Below are 14518 nucleotides of genomic sequence, written 5' to 3' on the forward strand. Positions count from 1 at the left end.
AAGTCGGGAAAATAGTCCGGAACCATTTCAAAATTTTTCTCAATTAGGAAATTCACAGAATACGAGATTAACGATAGAAGATTCTGAAATAGTATCGAACTCAGATAGCTTTACAGCTATGACGAAGGAAACTGGTTTCGCGGGAAATGTTAGGGGTGAAAAGAATTTTGAAACAGTTAATATGGAGCAGTTGATGGGTGTAATATTAACTTTGGGATCTGAATTAAAAACAGTGACAACACGGTTAGACTCACAAATGGGAACAATGGAGCAGTTACGATCTGAATTAAAAACAGATAGGGAAACAATGGAAACACGGTTAGACTCATTGGGATCACAGTTAGGATCTGAATTTAAAACAGAGATGGGAACTTTGGGATCTGAATTAAAAACAGTGGCAACACGTTTAGAAACAGAGATGGAAACAATGGAAACACGGTTAGATTCACGAATAGGGACATGTTTCAAAAATATGAAAGAGGAATTAAAGAAAGAAATCAGAGAAGAAGTACAACCGATTTTGAATTCTCACAATAATAGATTAATTGCAGTAGAGATTAGACAAAGGGAACAGGATAGAGAACAGGAAGAAAGAGATCGCGTGATAGTACAGAAATTTTCAGAGTTAAATTTATCAAGTGCACAAGATAAGGAAGAAATATTTGAGAGAATCGAGGAATCCGTACCAAATGACAGAATAAATAATCTAACACAACAATATGAACAGTTAACTACTAAATGCGTCAATACCGAAACGCGAGTCGCGACACTTACGGAAGACGTAAATAAACTGAAAGAACAAATAGGTGATTTATCGGAAAGAGTTGAGGAGATTTCAGATAAACTGACAAGTCTTAGTTTAAATGGGGACAAAGATTCAGATGACACAGCACCATTGCCATTTGCAGAAACCGAAGAGTATCAGAACATAAATAAACATGTTGAAAATCAGGGAAAATTTAATGAACGCGTTAAAAGGGAAGTTGAGGCATTACGAAAGCAAGTGAAACAAATTGAAGGCGAGATCGTAGGAAAAGACGGCACAAGAAATTTAGAATCACAGATACCAGAGGGGTTTGAAGAAAATAATTTGTTTCATTTACGGGATGCAACAAGAGAGCGCCAGGCGCGCGAACTTGACAATAATCGACATTGGGACTGGGACAGACGCGGTAGGTCTTTGTCGCCACGAGGCGAAAACTTTGACTATAAACACTTTTTGACTGTTCGGAAATTTAAGATCTTCCGCAATTCTAAGAATGACATACATCCATGTGCATGGTTAGATCAATTTATGTACGCACTTCCGCTAAATTTGCCATTAAGTCACAAACTAGAATTTATGTGCGGCTATTAAAGTCCTCAGGGGATTCACTACTCTAAGTGAATATGTGCCGTAGCGAGCATAGGGCCTCGAGCTGTAGTGGTGCTATTTCTCTTTTAGTTTTCTGCACCGCTGCCTACTCTTTTACTATTCTTTGCATCTATCGAAACAACTTTTCAACTATCAATCTATCTAGAGAGCGTGTAAAAAAATAACCGGATATGACTATATTACCTAAAAGTGATTTCGGAAATTACCGTTTGGACTTACTGTATCTTCAGCAGCATTCATTCGTAGTTTAAATGAAATTTTACCTGTTTATCTTCGTGACGATATTACTTCATATGTTGACGACATTCTTATTGCTAAACATTCTTGGAGTGAGCACAACAAAATTTTGGATTCATTATTACGTATTTTTGCAAGAGTTGACATTACAGTGAACTTAGAAAAATCTGAATTTGGTCGTTCTCAGGTGAAATTTCTCGATCACATTATTTCTACAGAAGGTATTCTTCCTGATCCAGAGAAATTAGACGCAATTCGTAATTATGCTGTTCCTACCACAAAACGTGATGTTCGTAGTTTTCTTGGTGTCTGTAATTTTCTTAGACGCTTTGTTAGATTGGACGATTTGGCCACACCTCGTTTATGCGAACTATCTGGGAAGAAATCTAATTGGTGTTGGGATGAGGAAGCTCAGTCAGAATTTGAACAACTTCGTGATGCTTTAGTTGCTGCTCCACTTCTTTCACACCCGGATTTATCTAAAGATTTTTGTTTGGCGACGGACTCATCATACAAAGGCCTAGGTGCACATTTATTTCAAGAGATAGAAGAAAACGGCGTTGTAGTACAAAAGACTATTGCATTTGGAAGTCGTGTTCTCTCGAAATCAGAAAAGAATTATTCGATTACGGAACTTGAAGCTTTGGCTGTTGTTTGGGCTTTTACAAAATTTCGCACATTTTTGTTTGGCAGACATACTAAGGTTTACACCGATCATCGAGCTCTGGAATTTCTTATGTCGACAAAATTAACTCATGGCAGATTGTCACGATGGGCGTTGTACCTACAAGAATTTGATTTTAGTATTGTTTACATACAGGGTACTTCAAATATTGTTGCCGATGCTTTATCACGTGCACCTATGGGTTTGAAACAAAGTGCTGAAGAGGACTGCAAGGAAAACAATTATTGTTTGATGTATATTCAAGGTGTTGCGTTTGAGAACTTTATTTCGTCTTCGCTCCAGGACATCGCTAAGGAGCAAAATAAGGATCCAATCTGGAAGGACATTAAGGAGAAGTGGAGGAGAAAGGAAAGCGTAGCGATTAGACAGCATTATTTAGTTCGCAATGACATTCTTTTCAAACGAAAATCGGTCGACAACTCTGTTTGGTTAGTTTGTATTCCTGATGAGTGGGTTAATAAGCTGATTTGGTATACGCATTTCAGTTATGCACACTTTGGTCCCAGAAAATGCTTTCATAAATTACGAGAAAATTGCTACTTCAATAATATGGAAAAACGTATTCGATTTGTTCTTGCCAAATGCAAATTATGTCAAAAGGCTAAACCGCCGACAGTTTCTCACAGAGCACCGTTGTTTCCTATCATTCCAGCAAAATTAAAGGACATGGCTGCAGTTGATTTGTTCGGTCCAGTGGTTCGATCTACTAATGGCTTTGCGTACATTTTCGTAGCAGTGGAGTTGACATCAAAATATGTGTGTTTTACACCGTTACGCAAAGCAACAGCTCGTTCAGTATCTAACGCTTTCATCAAACATTTTCTTAAAGAAGTGGGTCATGTTGATAAGGTTATATCAGATAATGGATCACAGTTTCGTTCTAAAATTTGGCTTCGTACTCTACGGCGTCGTAAAATTAAACCAATTTTCATTTCACTTTTTCACCCTCAATCTAACGCTTCAGAGAGATGGATGAAGGAAATCAATAAATTGTGTCGTCTTTATTGTCATCAGAATCACAGAACGTGGGATCAGTATCTTCATATTTTTCAAAACATTCTGAATGAACTTCCTAACGACTCAACTTCTTTACCACCTATACTGATATTAAAAAACAAAGCACCGACAAATCGCATTTCTGAAATCGTTCCTTTTCCGCCTACACGCAAACTGCGGCATTCTGAAATTGTCAACCTGGCTCTACAAAATATTGCATCTGCGGCTGCTAGAAGAGAGAGATCAGCGAAGCGTCCTGGTCGTTTAAAAATCTTGTCAGTTGGTCAGAAGGTGTTAATTAAGTCTCATCGATTGTCTCACAAAGGAAAAGGCTTGTGTCGGAAATTTTTTCTGCTTTATAACGGTCCATATAGAATTCGCAAAATTATTCATGATAACACTGTCGAAGTAGAAACTCTGAAATCACGACGCTCTAAAGGAATACATCATATATCTAACGTTAAAATTTTTGTGGAATGATATACTTTTGAAAAATTTTTGTAGAATGACATACTTTTGAGAAACTAACAGTTGTATGTAAACACGCGGAGAGTACAAGGACACCGCGCTGTGTTTTGGCGGCGGCACATATTCAAAGCAACAGTCAAGTCTGCGCGCCGCTAAAGGCAGTCGTTGACCGCAAACAATTGCTTCCTACGTCACGGGCCTACAGCTGATCGAGCGCTCAGTGCGAATGCACTGACAGCCGTAAATAAATACACAGTCTAATTTCTCCGACTAAATTCAGTATAAAACTATAGTTACTTGTTGAATTCTGTTATTAACATTCAGTATTTTTCAGGATACGGTTCTGTAAAATATTTAAGAACTTCAGGTAAATTCTGTGCGTGTCCGACGTTAAGACGACTTGCTATCGAGAAAATTTCAGGAAAAATGTCATTTCGAAGAAGAAAGTAATAAACTAAAAAGGTAACTATTAATTGAGTTTATTTTTCAGGTAACATATTTCCACTTAGGTACGTACTTTAGACGTAATTTGCTGCTCGCGATTACGTGATTCATACTTTGTGCTAATTACATGTTCTATGAAATTACTTGTGAAGCGACGTGCTTGCGTACGTTAACTGATTTTGACAATTTTTATTAATGTACTGGATTGTAACTTGTGTATACTATGCATCGCTTGGCTGCACTGCTTTTTCACTGATGTCATATTTTTAATTATGTGCCTATTTATTTAAATTATAATTGTCACCTGTTGAATTGTGCTGATGTGGTTAGGTATGTAAGTTATACTTTGTGATTTATCTGCTTGCGCCTTCATGTTTACTTATTTGCTTGCGCCTTCATGTTTATTTATTAGATTACATATGAACATTTATTTGCTTACGGTTATACGATGCTGATGACCTGTTTATTACGTAAGATATGTTTGCTGCTATGCGTATGGATTGCATATTTATACATTTCTGTTTGTTGTCACAACTACTCTTTAATTTTGTATATAGAAATGCTATTATACTGTGTATGAACATAGAGTTTAGGTTACACTATGGTACTAGTTACAGATTGTTCGCTTGGCAGAGCCTCGTTGTAAGATTTGTGCTGCATCCACTTGTTGACATTCTGTTCACTACTGGTATATTTACTCGCTATTGCTTGTTTTGCTTACGCTCAGTGCTTTATATTTTAACATAAGAAAATGAACTGCAATAATTCGACGAGCGACTTTAGCACAAGAAACGTCATAGAAGTCACATGAGCTGGAGGTTTTATTAAAGCTGTATAAATGTATGCCAATAGGAAGGAAGCTAACGACATGACATACCAACACAATTATTACACTGCATTTTTCGTGAGCAATTGAAATAGGAAGTGACACTTGACACAAGAAATACTCCACATGTTTGCTTCTGTTTGCCATAATTCTTGAAGTGGTGTACACACTGTGAAATATTAGCATCATTCACACTCCGTAATCGTACTTAATTACTGAGAGTTATTCGAACTAAGTCTGTTAGAGGTCATGTATGCATTCTTTGTTTATAATTCATAATGAGTAGAAGATTTTGGTCAGATGGATTACACAGAGGTTGTGTGTTGACAGTGTGTCTTCGGATTGTATGGGATGAGGAGGTTTGCATTAGGATTTTATCGACGAAACTGACTAGAGGAAAGAGTTATTATGGAAGTGAAATGAAACTGGCAATAAGGTTTATATGTAGCGACGTATTGAAGAGGTATTATAGAGGTATTGAGATTATATGAAGTTGATTTGAGTTTTAGTGGATAAGAGGCAAATAAGTGAGGTGCATATTTTTTTTGTTGTTGGTCTATATGGAACAAGGAGGATGAAGATAGCAGACTAGAACACTAAAATGGAAGTAAGATTGTCTACACACACTTTGTTAAATCACTAAGCAGTATGTATTTTTTTTTGGAGAGAGAATTGCATATCTTGGCACACTGACAGTTGTTCAGCAACCATACATTTTGATCTGGCTTGGCAAACATTGGTCTTGACATGATGACTATGACGTTGACTTAACTATTATTGACTGTTATACATTGCTGTCACTACTACTTGATACACATGATGAACATGAAATTCGACAGAAGTGGATTCAGACATTCAACACTATACAATTACACAGTAGTACTTAATGTGGATGAAAGATGAGTGAGTGTGTTTTGTGTGTTTTCCTTTCCTAATCCTAGCCACCTATCTCCTAAATATTATTTTATTTGTTTGTAGTGGCTTGCACTGACACCCAAAAATATTAACTGATGTTTGTGTATTTGTAATAGTAATATAACAATTATCTGATATCATTTGTGTGTTGTTATGATTTGTATGTTTAGTGTAAAAGCATTGTAAAAGCATTTGTAAGTGTATTCAAACTATTGTTCATGCTTGAACTGTCTGAGTAGGGACGAAATTACGGACTGTTACTTGTACTTTTTCTACATGATTGGTGCCACTAGGACATGTTTAATTTCTGCTAATGAACAGTGTAATCAGTGATAGTTGTTTAATGTCATTTGTTGGGGTTTACACCTACTCCACAATGCTGGGTGCCACTGATGAACTGCTTCTACTGAAATGGTGTCACTTGTTGCTGTAGCACCTGTTCAACATTGCTGGGTGCCATTGATGGACTGCTTCTACTGAAATGATGTACCCTGTTGTTGTCTGCACCTACTCAACATTGCTGGGTGCCATTGATGGACTGCTTCTACTGAAATGATGTCACCTGTTGGAGTCTGAACCTACTCCACAATGCTGGGTGCCACTGATGAACTGCTTCTACTGAAATGATGTCACCCGTTGGAGTCTGCACCCGTTCCACAATGCTGGGTGCCACTGATGGACTGATTCTACTGAGATGATGTCACCTGTTGCTGTTTGCACCTGCTCAACATTGCTGGGTGCCACTGATGGACTGATTCTACTGAGATGATGTCACCTCTTGCTGTCTGCACCTACTTAACATTGCTGGGTGCCACTGATGGACTGATTCTACTGAGATGATGTCACCTGTTGCTGTTTGTACCTGTTCCACAATGCTGGGTGCCACTGATGGACTGATTCTACTGAGATGATGTCACCTGTTGGAGTCTGCACCTACTCCACAATGCTGGGTGCCACTGATGGACTGCTTCTACTGACGTGATGTCACCTGTTGGAGTTTGCACCTACTCCACAATGCTGGGTGCCACTGATGAACTGATTCTACTGAGATGATGTCACCTGTTGCTGTTTGCACCTGTTCCACAATGCTGGGTGCCACTGATGGACTGCTTCTACTGAGATGATGTCACTTATTGCTGTCAGCACCTATTCAACAGTGCTGGGTGCTACTGCTGGAACTGTGAACTACTTGTTGTGAATATTTGTATTAACTGATTTTTTGTGTATTACTGTTTGTGAAAAGTTATAAGACTGCTCATATTCGTCATTGCTGACGTTATCGATTGAATTATTTAACCACATGATATTTCTGTAAACTATTATGTAAAGTCACATGTATGAAAGAATTTGTATTGCTTGGTGTATTTTATATATTAGGCTATTGAAAGGTCAGTGCAAAGCCAAAATTTTATCTAGTTATATGATATTTACGTATTAATATTATCTTTTATTTTTGTCTGTATTTTTTTTGACGAATTTGGTGGTATTTTCACCACCAATGCTGGCAAAAATACCATCAAATTCTAGCCCGTGGAGGAAGGGCATATGAAAGGTGGCTACACTGAGCCACAGCGCCAAAAATCGCGCCAGAGAGAGTATTGTTCCGCCGCCTCCACTGGCAGTGCGTGTTGAGAGGTAGTGGCAAGCAGTTCTTGCCGAGAAGTTGTGGGGGACACTGCTTGTAGCAGAAGTCAGTGTGAGATGCGGTAGTGGAGAGTGTTGTTCCATGTTTATGCAGTTATTTGATGGGAGAGATAGCAGATATTGTTCCAATGGAGATATTGTAATGATCTGAGTGCTTTTCGTCAATATAAATTAGGGTAACTAACTACTGTTCTTTATTTTCTTATTATTGTGTGTCCTGAATAATGCTTCATTACAGGTTCAGTCAACAAAGCATCTGGCGTGTGTTCTCGTATTAGAGTGTAATTTTGGTTTTCTTGCACAATTATAGTATTTCTAATTTTCTTTTATCACGTCAGTGTAAATGATATTTAAAAATTCTTGTCTTGTTGAAGAAGAACCGTGCCAGATGTGCGTTGAGTCATACTACCACATACAGAACAGCTACACTTGTGCTTGTTGTTTCGTAGGTTTTATAGTTGCTGGGGGCTAATTTAATTAACTGTGTTAACGAAGAGTTTCTTTCATTGTTTGTTGTTATTCTATGCAGTCAGATTGCGTACTAAAACTAGTCAGGGCCAGCCGTTTACGAGACTTGCGTAATCGGACAGACAGCTACTAAAAAATATTTGCATTATATCCATTTTATTAAGCCCCCATGCACAGTTCACATTAGAAATTTCTTTGAACTGAAGCTACAACAAACTGGGAACTCAAGCAAAAGTCAGGCAATGAATATTATTGCTGGAACATCGATAATAGCCACCAAACTCAAAGTAGAAGATCGGTCTAATAAGAGCAAAGCGATCTAACAGTCACAACTATATAACATTTTGACTATCACATATTACACTCCATATTACACTCCTTCAGAACATTAGCTGTCTTAAGTGGAGCCTAATTACGCCTAAAAAAATGCTGGAACTCTTGTCCATAAGTTTCACCAGAACTCTAAAACAGCCCAAGACGTTGTCCTTTACATGTAAACATGCAATTATCAGGTGTCTTACGACATTCATAAACTGGAATTGGTCACATAGGTCACCGAGAGGTTCTGGATGAAAATCAGCAGCTGAAGGTCTTCGCTCCTCCCAGTAGTGGGACCGGCGTCCAAACACCACACAGGCAGGCAACCTCACCGACCAGGGCACAGTCCCTCTTCTTGACTCTACACACGCCACTCGCGGCATCATCTCCAAGTTAGTAACTGCTGCTGCTGCTCTCCATAGCGCAGCTCCCCCTCTATATTCTGTGGACTCACTCGATGCCGACATACCACTCGCGTCATCTCTGGAACCTCCTTCATACCACCAGCCAGACAACTGTACATGCAAGGATCGGGAACTAGTCCACTAATGATATATCGAATCGAGCGCCACAGCTCATTCTTCCCCATCAAAAACTCCACAAAGCCCGTCTGCTAGTTCATGTCAAACGAGGAACAGAGAATTTAGCTCCATCCCTTGACCTTGGAGACATGTACTCTAGAAAACTTCCCAGTAGCAATGTTACGTACCAGTTAAGAACCTGGTTAACCTCACTAGGTGCTACAATTGACGGTGCCAATTTATGAGAAATTGGGGCCATATCTTGACCCCTGTCGGAAAGATTTTGGATGAAATCTTATCACCAATAGGCACATCTAACTCGCTTTGCCCCTGACTGTAACGGCGAACCTGCCTCTAGCATGTGATACTAATATTTCGTCACATTTGTTTCCAGTTCTCTTAAATTAGATCACGTGTCCATTTCCCAAGGAGCTGGTCATTACCTGACACAAGTTGGCCAAGGAGAGTTGAGACCTTGAGCTAACATCAAGCATGTGGGGGTGGTCTTAAGGGCTTCATGGTAGGTGGAATTAACCGCCAAATTAAACCATAGTACTGAAGGAACACACTTGTGGAGTGAATGTCAATGGAAAATAATTATGGCTGCCTTCAGATTGTAGTTCCCTCTCTCAAGAAATCAAGGTTTCGGATAGTACGGCATAGTCGTCGAATGAGATAACACGTTTTCAAAGCATAATCTTTAACATGTTGTGAGAAGAAGACAGGAACATTGCACGGCAATGGTACAGGGAGTGACAGCTATGAAAAATATCCGTGACAAGTGAAGAACAGTTTACCCAACAGTCACCCTACTTCTTGACCAGACTAATCTGAGCAGACATCAACACATGACCAGAATGTACCAGTTGCTGTAACTGCTACATGGCAGGAGGCCGACATAGTCAACAAAGAGCGTATTCACGAGAAAGTGCTCACTTGAAGATTATAAAAGTCCCCTACAAGTATTGAAATTGGGTTTAGTAAATTTACGTTCATGGCACTGTCCAGCCAAATGCTATATATCTTTGTACACGGTAGGTCAACTAAGAAATTCTCTAACCCTGTCAAGGATCCAACATATTGCTAAATACCCTCCAATCACCGACTTATGAAAGCAATGGAACATTGCGGCAACCAAGTCTTCCGTAACACAAATCTTGGTCTGCTTATCCCGCTTGCTCTACTAACACAATATTCCCTTTTGTATGTTATATCCGGCACTGATTTGCCGCTAAATAAATGTTGTTTAATCTTACAAAGAGCAGGGTATTGATCTTGTTACTAAATAACTTGTGGACCACGGTTGATACCTCAGCAACCCAAACTGGTTCCCTTATCCCTGTTTCGTATTGTGGTGACTGCAGCCCTGCTCAAACATTCGGCTCAGTCATGACGTTGCCATGGCGTTGTCGGTTCGCCTAGTATGCCGGATGGTAAAGCGAACTGCAGAAATAGCTACGGCTCACTGGACAATTCGTCCAGTCTTCCTGGGCCTGGCGAGTACCCAACTTAAGGCTTGGTTGTCAGTTTCAAGACAAAGTTCCTGGTGATCGAGGTGGAAAATAAACTTTTCGAGGGGGAACGCTACCGCCAAGGCCCTACACTAGTAACCATAGTATTGAAGTCCTACTATCGAAAGGGACCTTGAAACGTAAGCAATTGGTCTACATCTACATCCATAACCCGCAAACCACCTCACGGTGTGTGACAGAGGGTACTTTGAGTACCTCTATCGGTTCTCCCTTCTGTTCCAGTCTCGTATTGTTGTGGAAAGAAAGATTGTGGGTATGCCTCTGTGTGGGCTCTATCTCTCTGATTTTGTCCTCATGGTCTCTTCGCGAGATATACGTAGGAGGGAGCAATATACTGCTTGACTCCTCGGTGAAGGTATGTTCTCGAAACTTCAACAAAAGCCGGTACCGAGCTACTGAGCGTCTCTCCTGCAGAGTCTTCCACTGCAGTTTATCTATCATCTCCGTAACGCTTTCGCGATTACTAAATGATCCTGTAACGTAGCGCGCTTCTCTCCGTTGGAAATTCTCTATCTCTTCTATCAATCCTATCTGGTACGGATCCCACACTGGTGAGCAATATTGAAGCAGTGGGCGAACAAGTGTACTGTAACCTACTTCCTTTGTTTTCGGATTGCAGTTCCTTAAGATTCTTCCAATGAATCTCAGTCTGGCATCTGCTTTACCGACGATCAACTTTATATGATCATTCCATTTTAAATCACTCTTAATGCCTACTCCCAGATAATTTATGGAATTAACTGCTTCCAATTGCTGACCTGCTATATTGCAGCTAAATGATAGAGGATATTTATTTCTATGTATTCGCAGAACATTACACTTGTCTACATTGAGATTCAATTGTCATTCCCTGCACCATGCGTCAATTCGCTGCAGATCCTCCTGCATTTCAGTACAATTTTCCATTGTTACAACCTCTCGATATACCACAGCTTCATCCGGAAAAAGCCTCAGTGAACTTCCGATATTATCCACCAGGTCATTTATGTATGTGTTATATAGCAACGGTCCTACGACACTTCCCTGTGGCACACCTGAAATCACTCTTACTTCTACATCTACATCTACATTTATACTCCGCAAGCCACTGAACGGTGTGTGGCGGGGGGCACTTTACGTGCCACTGTCATTACCTCCCTTTCCTGTTCCACTCGCGTATGGTTTGCGAGAAGAACGACTGTCTGAAAGCCTCCGTGCGCGCTCTAATCTCTCTAATTTTACATTCGTGATCTCCTCGGGAAGTATAAGTAGGGGGAAGCAATATATTCGATACCTCATCCAGAAACGCACCCTCTCGAAACCTGGCGAGCAAGCTACACCGCGATGCAGAGCGCCTCTCTTGCAGGGTCTGCCACTTGAGTTTGTTAAACATCTCCGTACTGCTATCACGGTTACCAAATAACCCTGTGACGAAACGCGCCGCTCTTCTTTGGATCTTCTCTATCTTCTCCGTCAACCCGATCTGGTACGGATCCCACACTGATGACCAATACTCAAGTATAGGTCGAACGAGTGTTTTGTAAGCCACCTCCTTTGTTGATGGACTACATTTTCTAAGGACTCTCCCAATGAATCTCAACCTGGTATCCGCCTTACCAACAATTAATTTTATATGATCATTCCACTTCAAATCGTTCCGCACGCATACTCCCAGATATTTTACAGAAGTAACTGCTACCAGTGTTTGTTCCGCTATCATATAATAATACAATAAAGGATTCTTCTTTCTATGTATTCGCAATACATTACATTTTTCTATGTTAAGGGTCGGTTGCCACTCCCTGCACCAAGTGCCTATCCGCTGCAGATCTTCCTGCATTTCGCTACAATTTTCTAATGCTGCAACTTCTCTGTATTCCGCTTCTCTCCATTGAGAATAACATGCTGCGTTCTGTTATTTAGGAACTCTTCAATCCAATCACACAATTGGTCTGATAGTCTATATGCTCTTACTTTGTTCATTAAACGACTGTTGGGAACTGTATCGAACGCCTTGCGGAAGTCAAGAAACACGGCATCTACCTGGGAACCCGTGTCTATGGCCCTCTGAGTCTCGTGGACGAATAGCGCGAGCTGGGTTTCACACAATCGTCTTTTTCGAAACCCATGCTCATTCCTACAGAGTAGATTTCTGGTCTCCAGAAAAGTCATTATACTCGAACATAATACGTGTTCAAAATTCTACAACGTTCTCCCTAATAGTTTGGAAGAGTACCGCAGCGATACCCAATATTGAACGGTCGGTCTGCACGACAAAACAGGCGAGCGAAGTCAGAAATGGCTCGCACTGAAGGGTTAATCAAGGAGACAGCTGTGACACCCTGCAGTCAAATGTCTGATTCTTCTTACGCAGATGGTTCAAGGGGGTCTGCTCTCTGGGCAAATTTAGGGATGAACTTTCGATAGAAGTTCGCTGTCATAATGAAGCGGACCACACCCTTCTTGGTCTTAGGTGGGAGAAATATCTGTATGTACGTGTTCCTTTTTTGATCTTCTCGGATCCGGCCAGCAGGAACCAAATGATCAGGGGAAGAAATCTAGTGCTTAGCTAAATTAGTTCTGGAAGAATCTACAGTAAGACAAGTGGCAAGAAAGTGGCTCAAATCCTCCTCCAGGTATTGCAGATGTCGTTGGAAGGTAGTACTATAAATTGCCGAGTCATCTAAGCAATAACAACCTGATGTAAATTTTATATCCCCCAATATTATGTCCGAAGTCTGGAGAGAGCAGCCGCCCCAGTCCATAAGCCAAATGGTACACGGCTAAATTCGAATATACTCCAATCCGGACGAAACGCTCTCAAATGTCTAGAATTTTCAGTCAGTGGGATCTGGTGGTAAGCCTGATTGTGATCGAGAATAGAAAAAAAAACGAGAACCAGAAAACCAGATGAAACATTGGTGCAAATCGGACAGCGGCACAGATTCCAAACTTCTTATTTTATAGCCTATAATCAACCACAGGTTGACAACTGAATCGATGACCCTTCGGAACTAAATAGATAGGGAAGGCATAAGGAGAGATAGACGGCCTCATAACCCCATCACGAAGCATCTACTCAACATGGGTCGTGTTAACCTAGAAGTGGACTGACGCACTGAAGATCGTCATTAAGGCGGATCCTCTATTGTATACTGTGGGTATCACCTGATTTGTCAGTTTAGACATCCAGGATGTCGCCCAGAAGGAGACTGTCGTATAGCCGGAATCTGGGAGGCAGACGGGAGGACCAAACACTCTGAGACTATGAGTTCGGAAAAAGTCGTATTTAAGCTGGACATGACGCCAACGCAACCAACGATGCGTTCGTTTGTCCTCATTATCCAGAGTCGGCAGTGGACCTCTCCCAGCATTGTGTCTCAGTTATTGTCATTTCTCGTTGCCATCGAAATTTCCATAAGTGCCAGAACGCCGTGGACCAGCTGAACTCAGAGGTTGTATGTTATGGCTCTGTAGAGCAAGACTCGCAGAACAAACCATTAGGTGGTGCCTGCAGTTCTTGATTACAGCTCGGCTCGGTGTGGAAATGTATTGTGGTTTGTGCTCTGCCTTCTGCAATACTGCAATCCTTCCGTGTCCCAGATCTGTTTCTCTCGTATTTGTACCAACTAATATTGTACACGCACCCGGTTGTTGAATTTCATGGCACCTTTATTCGCCCTAGAGTTTGTTTCCAAACAACGTGAGCGAATGTGTCTGTCTATGAGCCGGACTTTGTCTCATCAGCATAGTTAAGATGTTCAGAGGTATCTCAGTCTGGGGTGGGGTGCTGTCTCTATCTGGCAGTGGCAGGTGGAGAGCTGAATTGACGCCAAGTAACTTGTGCACTGTGGCTTACTGACGAGAAAAATTGCCTAGGAGCTCTAGTATTTATAATTATTGCAAAAAACGAAATAGTAAGGTGATACATAATGGTGAGACGCATGTGCACAATCCACGTAAGAGATCAGATTTCATGAGGAAATTAAATGACAGGACCATACAGATGATAATTTCGTGGAAAATTTGTTGCAGCTTCTGGGATAACTCGCCAGAACTGATTACTGATCACATATGTGTTGAAGGAGTATAGTTGGGTTTGCTGTATAA

The sequence above is a fragment of the Schistocerca cancellata genome, chromosome 10, assembly GCF_023864275.1.
Source record: "Schistocerca cancellata isolate TAMUIC-IGC-003103 chromosome 10, iqSchCanc2.1, whole genome shotgun sequence".
Lineage (NCBI taxonomy): Eukaryota > Metazoa > Arthropoda > Insecta > Orthoptera > Acrididae > Schistocerca > Schistocerca cancellata.